The sequence below is a fragment of the Otolemur garnettii genome, unplaced genomic scaffold, assembly GCF_000181295.1.
Source record: "Otolemur garnettii isolate 467f Iridium unplaced genomic scaffold, OtoGar3 scaffold00086, whole genome shotgun sequence".
In the NCBI taxonomy this organism is placed as follows: Eukaryota; Metazoa; Chordata; class Mammalia; order Primates; family Galagidae; genus Otolemur; species Otolemur garnettii.
In genome coordinates, this window is record NW_003852481.1 from 475,209 (window position 1) to 489,133 (window position 13,925).

General features: G+C 39.6%; 2 pseudogenes; one reads left to right on the forward strand and one right to left on the reverse strand.

Moving 5' to 3' along the window:
* The window catches only part of LOC111726915, a 13,268-nt pseudogene extending 6,872 nt beyond the window's left edge, over nt 1–6,396 (forward strand).
* A 5,527-nt stretch (nt 6,397–11,923) lies between these two features.
* Nucleotides 11,924–13,031, reverse strand: LOC100948534 (annotated as a pseudogene).
* Between the last annotated feature and the right edge of the window lie 894 nt (nt 13,032–13,925).

Below are 13,925 nucleotides of genomic sequence, written 5' to 3' on the forward strand. Positions count from 1 at the left end.
GGAAATTAAAGCCATATAACAAAATACTGTCTCCACTTCCATTATAGTTTAGTGTAAACCATTTCAGATAGTATCGCTTTCTGTTTTACATATATCTCCTATAAGCTGTTAAGATTGATTTTTTTTAAAGGTAATATGATTCGCATGTGAAAGATTTTGATTAAATTATTAATTAGTAAAGGAAACAGTAAGATGTTACAACCATCTTTGTAGATTTCAGAGTATCACAGCTTATGTAGTTGAATCAAAAATACTGAAATGAATTTATAATACAAAATATGCAAAGCTAGTCTTTTCTACCAGGGCAGGGGTACAAAGAAATCAGCTGTCTTTCTACTAGACAGAATTTTCAACTTTTTAGCCAAGTATTTTTTGGCACACTGCTATTGAATTATCTACAACTTACAGAATGGTAAAGTAGCTCTTGTGCGTAAGGTAGCTCTCATAAAGGGATAGTGTATTCCAGAAGCATAGATACTTTATTTTCCATTGAATATACCCAGCCATCTTTTGTTCTATTTCAGAGTGCTTCATAACTTATCCTTACAGAAACTATACTCATTGTCAATCCACTATACTGAAGAACAGCTTTCTGTTATTTGTGTCATACCTTGCAGATTCTTATTGAAAAAAAGCAACAATCACAGATATCATATGTGTTTTCTTTCTTTTTTTTGTGACAAAGTCTCACTGTGTCACCCTTGGTAGAATGCCGTGGCATCACAGCTCACAGCAACTTCAAGCTCTTGGGCTTGAGCGATTCTCTTGCCTCAGCCTCCCAAGTAGCTAGGACTACAAGCACTGGCCACAATGCTGGGCTATTTTTTTTGTTGTTGGAGTTGTCATTGTTGTTTAGCAGGCCGGGGCTGGGTTTGAACCTGCCAGTCCTAGTGTATGTGGCTGGCATCCTAACCAATGAGCAATGGGCACTGAGCCTTATATATGTTTTCTTTGTATGAGTAAAAGTCATTTTTGGTGAATAAATTTAAAGATTTTAAAAATTATTTTTCAGTTACTACAGGGGAACAGTACAAATATACTACCATAAGCTTGACTTATATGTGAAAGTTAATGAGACAAAATTTGGGACAAAAATCAACCTTAGAAGCTGGTGGAGCCAGGGCATAAACTCTTCGAATGGATCTGGAAGTCTTTATAGATGAGGTTTGGGTTCTCGCTAAGAGACAGCATTCCTCTGTTGCTACTTGGAAATAAAGGAGCATTTTAAATTTAATTGCTGTTTCACTGTATCAGAAAGGCTTTTGTGGATTTTGAGAATATTCTGAAATTATGTATAGGATTTGCCTGAGTTTAAATATATCAGTCTAGTTTCAAGGAAATATTTCAGACAGATTTTTTAAAATGAAACATTTTTCTGTATTCTTTTATATTTTCACTGAGCTCTGAAGACAGTGTATAAAACTGGAGAAAAATAAATCCCCAGTGCTTATTTCCTTTTTTTATATAGGCACATTGCTGGGTACCATGTTAACTGAAATTTGAGTAGATGACTTGGGTTCTTGATTTGCCCTCTTACTCATACCAAGTTAGGGTTGCCTGCCTTATAAGCTTTTCAAGAAAACATCTTGCTTAAAGAGCACATTTTTCTGTGTTTAGGCTATTAGACCAGGGTCCAAATGCCAGTGCTGTTCTCCTAAGGTATCTTTTTGGGATACTACACAAGATTGAGCAACATTCCTCATCCCATCAGATGAATGTATTTAATGATGCATAATCACTCCATGCCTCCTACTTCTTGCAGCCCAGAACTAGAAAACGAATTTATGATAAAAGGTAATGAATATTTTCATTTTATGTCCTGGGAGACTGAATCTCACTTTTGAAACTGAAATTTGGGTACTAATCCTAAGAGATTATTTCTTAAATAACCTAAGTACACTTCCTTATAAATTTGAGTTTACTAATGATGTGGTGTTTTATTCTACCCTGGTAGACTGTAGGAAAGAGATTTGTCAAGCAGAAAAGTGATACAATTGGTTTACTTCTCTTTTTCCTTTAAAGAGACTAAATGCTGGCTCGGCGCCTATAGCTCAACAGGCTAAGGCGCCAGCCACGTACACCTAAGGTGACGGGTTCGAATCCCCAGCCCGGACCCACCAAACAACAATGATGGCTGCAACCAAAAAATAGCCGGGCGTTGTGGCGGGCGCCTGTAGTCCCAGCTACTTGGGAGGCGGAGGCAGGAGACTCGCTTGAGCCCAGGAGTTGGAGGTTGCTGTGAGCTGTAATGCCATGGCACTCTACCCAGGGGGACAGCTTGAGGCTCTGTCTCAAAAAAAAAAAAAAAGAGACTAAATGCTATGACTGACTTAGACTGATTAAGAAAGGAGCTGATAATAACTAAAAAAATAAAAAAAAAAAAACCCAATAAGACACTGAAGTTAGGCCAGCCAAGGTTTACTTCTCAGCCCCACCACTTGCCTGTTGTATAATCTTGGGCAAAGTCAGTTACACTGACCCACAATGTCCTCATCTAAAGAGGTGAAAGTAGTGATAGCACAGTAATTACTTAAAAATCACATTCCTATAATGCATGGCAGTTAATAAAATGTGCAGAGACATCAGTTTCTTTTGCTTTTGACATTTCTTTACTTCTTGCCACCCCCCTACTGGGATAAGGAAACTATAGAAAGGTTCTGTTACATCCCAGTGGAAGGGCAGATCTCCCTAATAAACTTTTATCTCTTCCCTGAGGCACCTCTAGTTAGGGAGCCCAGTGGCAGGCAGTGCACATGTAGCCTATTGGATTAAGTGCATGGGTAAAGACTAGTCAGGAAACACAGGTTTTCTTTCTAGCTGTCTTTCTCCTTCATGATATATCTGCAGAAGATCCCACTGCCCAAGCTTATGACATCCTGCCCTTTACATAAGAATGCTTTTGAGAATTCTTTGTCTAATTATGCTTTAAAATTTTATTTGTTTGTTTATTTGTTTATTTATTTATTTATATAGAGTCTCACTCTGTTGCCCAAGGCTAGAGTGCCATGGCATCATAGCTCATAGCAACCTGAAACTCCCAGGCTCAAGCAATCCTCTTGCCTCAGCCTCCCAAGTAGCTGGACTATAGGCACCTACCACTACACCTAGCTAATTTTTTTTCTATTTTTAGTAGAGTTGGGGTCTCACTCTTGCTCAGGCTGGTCTCAAACTTCTGAGCTAAAGTGATCCACTCCCCTTACCCTCCGAGAGTTATAGCCATTAGGCACACTGTGCCTGGCTGCTTTGAAAATTTAATAACAAAGGTATTTCTTCACCTCAAACACCTATTGAGAATATGTGAAATTACTCTAATTTTGATGACAGAGAGCCGTTGTTATAAAATGTTAACATTAAGCCAAAGCCACACATAATAACTTTAATCCCCTGATTAAAATGAATTTCTACACCCAATGTCCCAATTACTCTTGAAAATACTGTAGTTTTTCAGGAAGAACTATTGGGTGTACTCTTAAATCAGATATGAATTCTTCTCAGAATACTTTTGTGTTTTTGTGGCTAAAATCAGAATTCATATATGGAATATGATTTATAAACATGTTATATGAAAACTAACACTTCATTTTTATCTTTTTTTTTTTTTTGGTATAGGTTACCCTGGTTTTACATTTCTGACTGACAAATGTCCATAGGATATTTAGAGGAAAAATCACTTCCCTCTTCAGAGAGGTTTCAGGGAGATGTGACACTAGAGGAAATGCCTCAGGTATTGTGAATAATTGGTTTTTGTGAAATATAGTCACATGTCTGTGAAGACGCTGGGACAGTGGTGTTCCTGGAGCCCATCCACGGCAGCTGAGGTGAAGGGGGCCTCTGACCTGGCTCAGTGGGGCCCAGGACTTCTGGTCCTTTTCCAGAAGACCTGCTAATAGGTCAGGGTATGTTAACAGTTTGGTAAGGCAATGTATAAGAAGAGATCTCAACTTTGAAGAAGTTATTGGTGGCAGCATGCCATTACATGATGGTTTTGACTTTTTTAACAGTAAAACTGCATGAGGAACCCTAATATATATATAGTAAGAATAGAAAGCCCAGAGGCAGTAGAGGAAGGCCTGGCTTTTTTCTTGCTCTCCTTCCTCTTACTGGTCCCCGAGACACTTCTCAGAATTCTAATGTGCTATAAGATGCTTTGAAAACAACCAGCATCATTCTGGTATAGGCGGACACTGAATTCAAAGACAAATAGCCTTCTGGAATAGGAATTCCTGTACCACCAGTTACTAGTTATGTTACCTTTGGCCAGTTACTCCATGCCACTGAACATCAGTATCTTCATCTATAAAATGTGGATAAAAATAATGTCTTTGTGCTTGTTGTAAATATTAAATAAGATAATGGGTATTAAAGAACTCTGTAAAAGAGAAATTGGTAGGCTAAGAAATGGATTCTCCAACACTAGACTTATTACATATAACGACTAGCAAGCCACATTAGAAGGCAGAGTCTTACTCAGAATCTAGGAATATTCTTTCATATTTTTCACCATTTCTTGGGTCTTCTGACGTGTTCATTGTTTTGAGAAAACATTACTTAAGGAAAGCTCATTCATCAGGACCTGAGATGATCTAGAATACCCCAATAGGTGTTTTTTCTTTTATTCTGTACTAATTATTTGGGAAGTTTGTAAAGGTTGTTTCTTTCTTGAGAGAAGGAATTTGAATACTCTACATGAAAAAAGAATTAAACTAAGCAACATGGTTTGATGTAAGACAGAATGGGCTGCATTTGTGCTAAGTAAAAATGTTAATTATGGTTTGATTTTTTGATAGATATTTCTGTCTTTCAACTGAGTGACTCCTTGTACGACAGCTTTGGAAATGAACTAAATGAGGATGTTGATGGCTTATACAGTGACATAGTAAAGAAACTAGGCCAGGGGAGCAGAAGCATGGATCCTTTATTTTAATATTCAGTGATGATAACCTCGACCAACCTGAAGTAGAACATCTATTAAGCCTAAATGACTTTGATTCGGACCATTCTAATAAAGAACATGCTCAAATAGAATAGCATCTTGAATTTAAGCTAGTGAATGTTATAGTGTACACATATTGCACCGCAGGATCCTGCCTAGTCCCTGTCTGCCACACCCAGCCATCTATCCTCAGCTGCAAAAAGCGTGAGGTGAAACTGGTGATGCTCAGAGCCCAGCATCTACCAACTGGATTCAGAGTTTTCTTATCTCAGGGAGTTTTATCAGAAAAAGCTACACAAGTCGAGCTCTGATGCAGTTCTCTGTCAAAAAGGCAAAGGTTATCTAAAGCAGAATCAACTCCTCAGGATGGGAATAAGACCTGTTTTAAACAGAGTTTATTCACAAGCACTGATACCAGCACCAAAAAGTCCATGAATCAAACATTAAGAAGAAAACCTCGTCTGGTTTTCTGAAACTTTTCCTTAAGGCCAAGCCATTGGTCATTTCTATGTCCTCCCAGGATTATTATAAGAACCAGCCATTTTATGTGGATATACCTGGATCTCCCCACCACATACTGCAGATGCCCTCAGGAGTTCAAGGAAATAATGACACTGCTCAGAGCCCATCACTGATGAGTGGAAAAGCAAATTGTCTTTTCTCTGAAGATTGTCTCAAATTACGTAAGTCTTTGCAAATAGACAAAAGCTTATAAATCACAGATTTGCTGTGGGCACTGAGGTGGGCAAGAGTAGTGCCACAAACCAAAGGTTTACCCCCAGGATTAAACCTTTGCCCAGGATTAGCTATTCTAGCTTGTCCTCTCTAGGCACACACAGCTGTAAGCTCCCAGGACAGTGGTTTTTCTTAGATTTCTGAATGCTCCATGTTTACACACACCAAAACTTTCTTTGAAATACCTTGTACCTTTCAGGCTCAAAGAAAACAAGAAAAGCTTTCTTTAGATGCAAGCAATCCTGGCCTTGTTTCTGATTGCCTGGTCCCAAAAGGACACCAAACAGTGGCATTCAGAAACACATTCTATAATTCTCCATCCCACCATGTCGTTGAGAAATGGTGTGGCCAATTTGAAAAACTGGTCTCTCAAAAAGAAAGCAAAAGAAGCCAGACCAGAGGAAAATAAAATAGGTTCCATAAAATAGACTCTCTTGGAGTCACCTCCAAATGCTTCTGGTGTTGCAGAAGACAACTCACTGCAAGAGAAACTGAATGACATTCCCTTAAGGGCAGCTGAGGGACTGTGGTGTAGTTCTGCTCCCTGCCAAGACTCAGATGGACACTGCAGCTCTCAATTCAGCCTGGTAGAAAGCAGACTCACCCTGTCTATGAAGTTACACAAGGAGGTAGAAGGTGGTGGCCTGGGCTTTTCTGATTCTCTGCCTTGTGAAGGAACCTCAGCCAGCTCTTGGACTGTGGAGGCTGTGACCAGCCCAGACTCATAGCCTATAGGGCAGGTGTCCTCAAACTACGGCCTGTGGGCTACAAGCAGCCTGCCTAGGACATTTATCCGGCCCGCTGGGTATTTCTACCACTGCTGCCTGTCCTGGTTAGCAGCTGACTCGTCCCAGGACCTACAGTCCAGCCCTCCAACAGTCTGAGGGATGGTGAACTGGCCCCCTGTTTAAAAAGTTTGAGGACCCCTGCATAGAGTCTGCAATGTTGGGCACGAACATTTAATCAGACATTTAATCACATTAAGAACCTGATGTCAACAAGAACAGGAAGTGGACTAATAACATAAAAGCAATAATTATTATGATCCTTTTGTATGAGATACTTGGGAGAGGGAGCATAAGGATAGTGATTGTTAATACTTAGGAAAGAAAAATATTCTTATTGAGTAGTCTGCAAAACCTTTATGCCAAAAAAATGTCACTCAAGTGTTTAGAGCAGTGGTTCTCAACCTTCCTAATGCCATGACCCTTTAACATAGCTCCTCATGTAGTGGGTGAACCCCAACCATAAAATTATTGTCACTGCTACTTCATAACTGTAATTTTGCTACTGTTATGGATTGTAATGTAAATGTCTGGATGTAGTTAGGTGACCCCTGTGAAAGGGTCGTTCGACCCTCAAAGGGGGTGTGACCCACAGGTTGAGAACCACTGGTTTAGAGGCTGATCCTTATTAAAGCACAGAATTAGTCCTGTCATGTGGCTTCAGAGATAATAGCAGAGGGACAGAGAAAGCATCTTCTGCAGAAGAACCATGCCTTATGTGAACAGTCTGTAAAATTAGTGTCCTGAGAAGAGCAGGGCATCACAAATGAGGAGTAAGGGATGGGGGAGGGGTTGTACAGAGAAAGCACCCACATTTTAATAAGTAGGCAAAGAAAATGCTACGAATTCAAAGCATTAATAAGAAAAGGATGTTTGGTAATGAAGAATATCATATAAAACTTTTCCTCAAATCTAAGCCATTTCTGTGGCATTTTACAGTCACATGTCCTCACAGACTCATTCCAGGAACCAACCCACTCATGCAGCCAGAGTGGAGAAAACAGTAATTCAGGACCCCTGGGTAGATGATGCCAGTTTTTGTTGGCTTTATTTGTCAATTTGTTTTTTCACTATGATGAGTTCTTGCAGAGGCTTCAGGAAAAGGAGCTGCAAGGGAAAAGGAAATGGTTGCTAATATTATCCTAGTCTTCTCAGGAATTAAGAGCATTTTTCTTGCCTACTTGTTGGAAAACATTCCATAAAATATGGATGGATTCCCTGTATTACCTCCCCTCTGCATCTTCCTCTGCAGAAGATGCTTTCTCTAGCCCTCTGCTAGTATCTTTGAAGCCACATGATAGGACCACTCCTGTGCTTTAATAAGGAAAAGCCTCCCAAACATGTAGATGATATAATTTTTAGCATTATGTTATTGCCAAATAGGCTGCCCTTTCAAAGGTGTCTGTTCTAGAAACTTTTTTTTTTTTTTTTGAGACAGAGTCTCAAGCTGTTGCCCTGGGTACAGTGCCATGGCATCACAGCTCACAGCAACCTCAAACTCTTAGGCTTAAGCGATTCCCTCACCTCAGCCTCCCAAGTAGCTGGGACTACAGGCACCTGCCACAACACCCAGCTATTTTTGTTATTGTTGTTGTTGCAGTTGTTATTGTTGTGTTAGCTGGCCCAGGCTGGGTTTAAACCCGCCAACCTTGGTATATGTGGCCAGCACCCTATCCACTGAGCTACGGGTGCTGCCTGTTCTAGGAACATTATGCAGAAATGCAACTTTTCCTATTTAGATGACCTTCTGAGTGCATTCACTTGCTTAGTGTCTAGGAAAAGGCAGGCAGAATGGAGACTGAAGACCCCATTCTTAGCAAGGGAAAATACTCCCAGAAAAAGGAGAAAATAAAAAAGCTGAGTGAGGTGGAACAAAGGAAAGTCAGCTAGTTTACCTTTAAACCAGCGACTGCTAAGTTTCTTATCTGAGCAACTTTCCTGCTTTTCCTACAACTCTGGCCTATTTGGGATACAGCTGGGTCTGTGAATACTCTGAAGAAAATAATGCCATAGAAGATGCTGTGGCAAGACCTGGCAAGATACATTAACTAGGCTGCCTCCTACCCAGTAAACAGTCAAAGAAAATACCCACTGTGGAGATTTGTAGTTGGCTGAGGCAGAGATCAAGGGAACAAACAGCTCAAGCCCTGAAATATGGGCAGTAGGGCTTATATTCCTATGGCAGAGGAAGACCCTCTATAATGGTGATGAGAGGAACATTCCTCTCTCCACCAAGTCTTGAGGAAAGACACCAGTCGTGATTTACTCCACAATGAACTAGTGGGACTAGCCCCCCCCCCGCCAACAAGAATCTGTGTGACCTCAGATAGGAGGCTGCCCCCATACCAGGCTTAGTTAGGTTCCAGATTTCTCAAGGCTGCTCAGACCCTTAATGATTATAGAAACACTAGGAGCTGATATGCTCACTCGAAACTGCTGGGATCTTTGTTCCCTTCCTCATCTTACCCTTTGGGCTAATGAGCAAATAGCCTTTAATAAAAGCTGAATGGAACACACACTCAGGGCTACTCACTGGAACCCCACAAAAGGGTGGTGCCCTGTGTTCCCACCTTTGAAAATTCTGTGTGTCTTGTCTTGTCATTTCTAAGTTTATATTTCTTCAGTCGGTTGCTGCCAGATGCACAGGTCTTAACGAACCCTGCCCCTAGGGCAGGACCTTGGCAGGAAAAGACCACCACAGAAAATGGTCCTTTTTCAATTACTCAAATGCTGTTACCAGCATTGATCAAAGCATGGCACCTCTGGTCTGAAATGTTTCCCTGTAGCCCTGCCTCTTAGACTATAGTCAGCCCGAAAATATTACTGATAAATCTTTTTTTTCTGATGTTCATAGTTTGGCGATGATTTAGAGTTTGACAGGTTATAAGGAGCCACAGAATACAATGTCCAACCAAGTGGCTGCCAGAATTTCTGAGATAGTCATTGCTTTTAGGTTTTTTTCCCAGAAGTTTTTCCATATTTTTGTTTCATGGTTTATCGTTTAAGATGGTTTATATGCTGTTAGTTTACTTCCCATCCATAGGCCTTTCTCCTGTCTCTTGACTTAAGACTACAACAATTACAACAATATACCTCCTCATCTAGGAACAGATTATTAGGCTTTGTCTGATATGAAGGGATGGCACTAAAAATGGGTGTGTATTGTTAGCTACTTAACCTCTAAGAAGTTTCTTAGAGCCCATTTGATCTCTTTAGTCCATCATCAAATGGACTTTTCCCCACAAAATAGATTATTCCTGGCCAGGTATGGTAGTTCATGCCTGTAATCCTAGCACTCTGGGGAAGCCAAGGTGGGTGGATCATCTGAACTCAGAAGTTTGAGACCCCGATCAGCTACTAAAAATAGAAAAACTAGCTGGAGATTGTGGAGAGCGCCTGTAGTCCCAGCTACTCAGGAAGCTGAGACAAAAGGATCCCTTGAGCCCAAGAGTATGAGGTTGCTGTGAGCTACGACATCATAGCACTCTACCCTGGGAGGCAGAGGGAGACTCTTGTCTCAAAAAATAAAAATATTATTCCAAATAATTTTTCTTACCAAATCATAAGAAAACTGTCGTATCAAATGTTCTCTCCCTATTGTCCTAAAGTTATGGGGAAAAACAGAAGTTATTTCAGTATTAGCTATACAGGTGCTACTTACTTTTGAGAGACATGGCCCTGTTTGGTCTGATCATTATAATTAACTTAAAGAACTCTTTGTGTCCAAAGCACTCCTTCACAACACTGGCCATCTCAATTACAGATGTGAAGTTATTTCAGCTTCTATCTAACCACTCCTATATCCAGATTCTTTAAGTATCTATATGTGTCTTTTGTGGTATAATACATAAAGTTAGCAGGGACTTGCCTTACTGTTAGGGCATAGTACTGTCAGAACTGCAAGATATGTATCCTTCCTAGGGGACCAGAAAAACAAAAAGAAAAGAAAAAGAACTATAAGATGTGAATGAAATGCTTAGAAATTGGCTCAAGTGTCTTTCTAGAAGAAATTAGTTCTCTGTTTTCCAAAATAATAGTCCTAGCATCTTTTTCTTTTTTATTGTTGGGGATTCACTGAGGGTATAAGAAACCCTCAATGAAAGAAATATCAATGTTGGTACTTTAATAGGGATGGCATTTTAGGATTTTTTTCATTCTGATTTTACTTGATAAGGTCCCTTTTATACTTCTGTCTTGCCTCCAAAAGGTGTGTCACACACTGAGACCTCCACCCCCCTCTCTCCTTCCCTCTCTCTGCTCTTCCTTTGCCCCACCTTCCTGAGTAGCTGGGACTACAGGCGCCCTCCACAATATCCAGCTACTTTTTCTATTTTTAGTAGAGATAGGGGTCCCTCCTCTCTCTCTCTGCTCTCCTGTCCCCCCCCAACCCCTATGTACTAGGTCATTAAGTGTCCTCATATCAAAATTGAGTACATAGGGTTCATGCTTCTCTATTCTTGTCATGCTTTACTAAGAATAATGTGTTCTACTTCCATCCTGGTTAATACAAAGGATGTAAAGTCCCCATCTTTTTAATGGCTGAATAGTATTCCATGGTATACATATACCACAGCTTGTTAATCCACTCCTAGCTTGGTGGGCATTTAGACTGTTTCCACATTTTGGCAATTGTAAATTGAGCTGCAAAAATCAGTCTAGTGAAAGTGTCCTTATAATAAAAGGATTTTTTTCCTTCTGGGTAGATGCCCAGTAATGGGATTGCAGGATCAAATGGGAGGTCTAACTTGAGTTCTTTAAGGGTTCTCCATACTTCTTTCCAAAAAGGTTGTATTAGTTTGCAGTCCCACCAGCAGTGTAAAAGTGTTCCTTTCTCTCCACATCCACACCAGCATCTGCAGTTTGAGATGGTATGATGTGGGCCATTCTCACTAGGGTTAGGTGATATCTCAGGGTGGTTTTGGTTTGCATTTATCTAATTAGGGACAATGAGCATTTTTTTCATATGTTTGCTGTTTGTCTTCTTCTTTTTTTTTTTTTTAAATCTTTTTAAAGTACTTTACTAAGATGTTGCTCACAAACTAAGGGAGAATAGGGGAACTTATTTAGTAGGAAGAGAAAAATCCTTATTTTATAACATATGTGAAAGGCACTAAAAAGAATTTGGCATAGTAACTGAACTCCAGAGTTTATGTTTCCAGTTCTTTTAATCTTTACTATGTTGTGGTAGTGGTACTCAAAGCTTTCAGAAAGAATATCCAGTAACACCTAAAGTGACAGATAACAATATATACTTACATAGCTCATCAAACGTAAATCCTCTCTTGTAAATATACAAGTTAAGATTAAAAAATATCAACTACCTTTTTAGAAATAAGATTATTAGTACCAAAGCAGATTACATCACAAATGTTACTAATTGAAGAACCAATGGTTCATTCAAATAGCATTGTATGTTCAACAATATTTTAAAGACTTTTCTATATAACTTAAGATACAGCCTATTTTTCTTTTATGAGAGAAATGTACAAACAGTACCCTTGATTATATCCCTGCCAATGGGGCATTTTCTTAGAGAAGGGACACATTCCTGGCACACACCAGATGACCACAAGGAATAAATACAATGGAAACCTCTGTGTCCATACACACTTCACAAGTTCTTTCTTCTTGTAACCTCCCCAACTGTTCTTCCAGTGACAGACCTGAAACATCTTCTGTTGGAATATACTTCATATTCTTATCCACAAATAAGTCCTTATGTAATGTAGAATTGATTTCTTTTAGACAGTTTTTGAAGATGTTGGCTGCAGCATTCCTTTCACTAAAATGGTATCAATCAGTTCTCTTGCTTGTAAAGGTATCTGTGTTTTTTGTTTAATAATATCATGTACCTGTTTATTAATTACATTGGCCTTTAAAAGATTATCCAGGATAGGAAGCACACATGTCAACCACTGAAAGAGAGCTATTCTATTCTTTCAAATTAATGACAAGTTATCTGATGCCATTTCTTCAGCTTGTCTTTCCTTTTCCTCTTCTCTTTTTTCATCTTCAGCTTTCAGAAGAGCTGATACAATATCATTGACTGTTTTGTCGTTCTCTCCAGTAGTTAGGATTTTGCTGTGAACTTTCTGTCTTACCAGGCTTCTACTAAAGCCCATTTCCAAGGCCGATTTCACCACAGGTGTATTCATCAAGTGCATCTTCTGAAGCACTTTCTCCAGATCCAAAATGAACAGTTGGTGGATCAGCATTTTCATCTCCAGGAGTATCTGAAGTTGACAATAGCTGTTCAAGAAGATGAGGATATCGACCTTGAATCTCATCAACAAACCCTTGCCCTTTCATGCGTATCAAGAACTCACACCTTGGAAACCACTTGGCATGTTCTACCCAAATTCCCAACACCTCAAGCCACCATCACAACGAAAGCATTTGACATCATCATTGCGACCTGTGTAATAAAAACCAGCATGAGCAAGACTCCTTTCTGAGACAGGAACTCCAGCGGGAAAAGATGAATATGTAGACATTCTGTACAGTTCACAGGAAAGGTCATACTTCGTCTTTTGTTTGTTGTCATTTGTCCAATTTGACAAGATCGGGCTATCTTCCATTATACTCCTAATTTTTTGAGGCAAAGAACTTAGGACAAGCCTTTGGGAGGCAGTTTTGTGCATGAGTAGGTGATAGTACTGCTTGATGGCTAAAAAACCTTCACATGAAATTTGTCTCTTCACACTAAATTAAATTTTTACCACAAAAAGGGAATTAAGTGATACAATCCTACTTATACAGAATTCACTACACCTCCTTCACTGGATTTCCATCTGCATTTACACTCAGGTAGAATGAAAAGCTCTCCTCAATTACCAAGATACTACTTAGGCCTCTTCAGGATTATAATAGACTTTTAGGTATTTCAAGTGCTATTCGCTCATAATTTGGCATAATATTAACCTAAAGACCTAAATATTTTGATGCCCTTCTGAAACACCTTTATTTTTCAAGGTCTATGTTCTCAGATTCTAAACAACTATAGAATACCTCAATTATGCCTCTAGTTTCAAGATATGAAGCCTTGATATCAGGCCAATTACTGATTATGCCACAAGAGTAAAAAATTACATGCAGACTTCTTTCCCTGTAAACACTTTAATATAACATCCTCCCATCCCCACATATGGTCATACTATCTAAAAGCTAATTTCACAGAGCTTAACATCATAGTATTTACTTAAGAGGCTAGATTAGCTTCAGTTAACTTCTGAGGAAGGCAACATCCACCTTTGTTGAACCTGTGCCTGTTATGGTGTGTACGATGTCAAATGAATTTTGCTTGAAGTTTACAAATTGTAGACTCTTTCACCTTTTTTTTTTTTTTTTCTGAGACAGAGCCTCAAGCTATCCCCCCTGGGTAGAGCGTCATGGCATCACGCTCACAGCAACCTCCAACTCCTGGGCTCAAGCGAGTCTCCTGCCTCAGCCTCCCAAGTAGCTGGGACTACAGG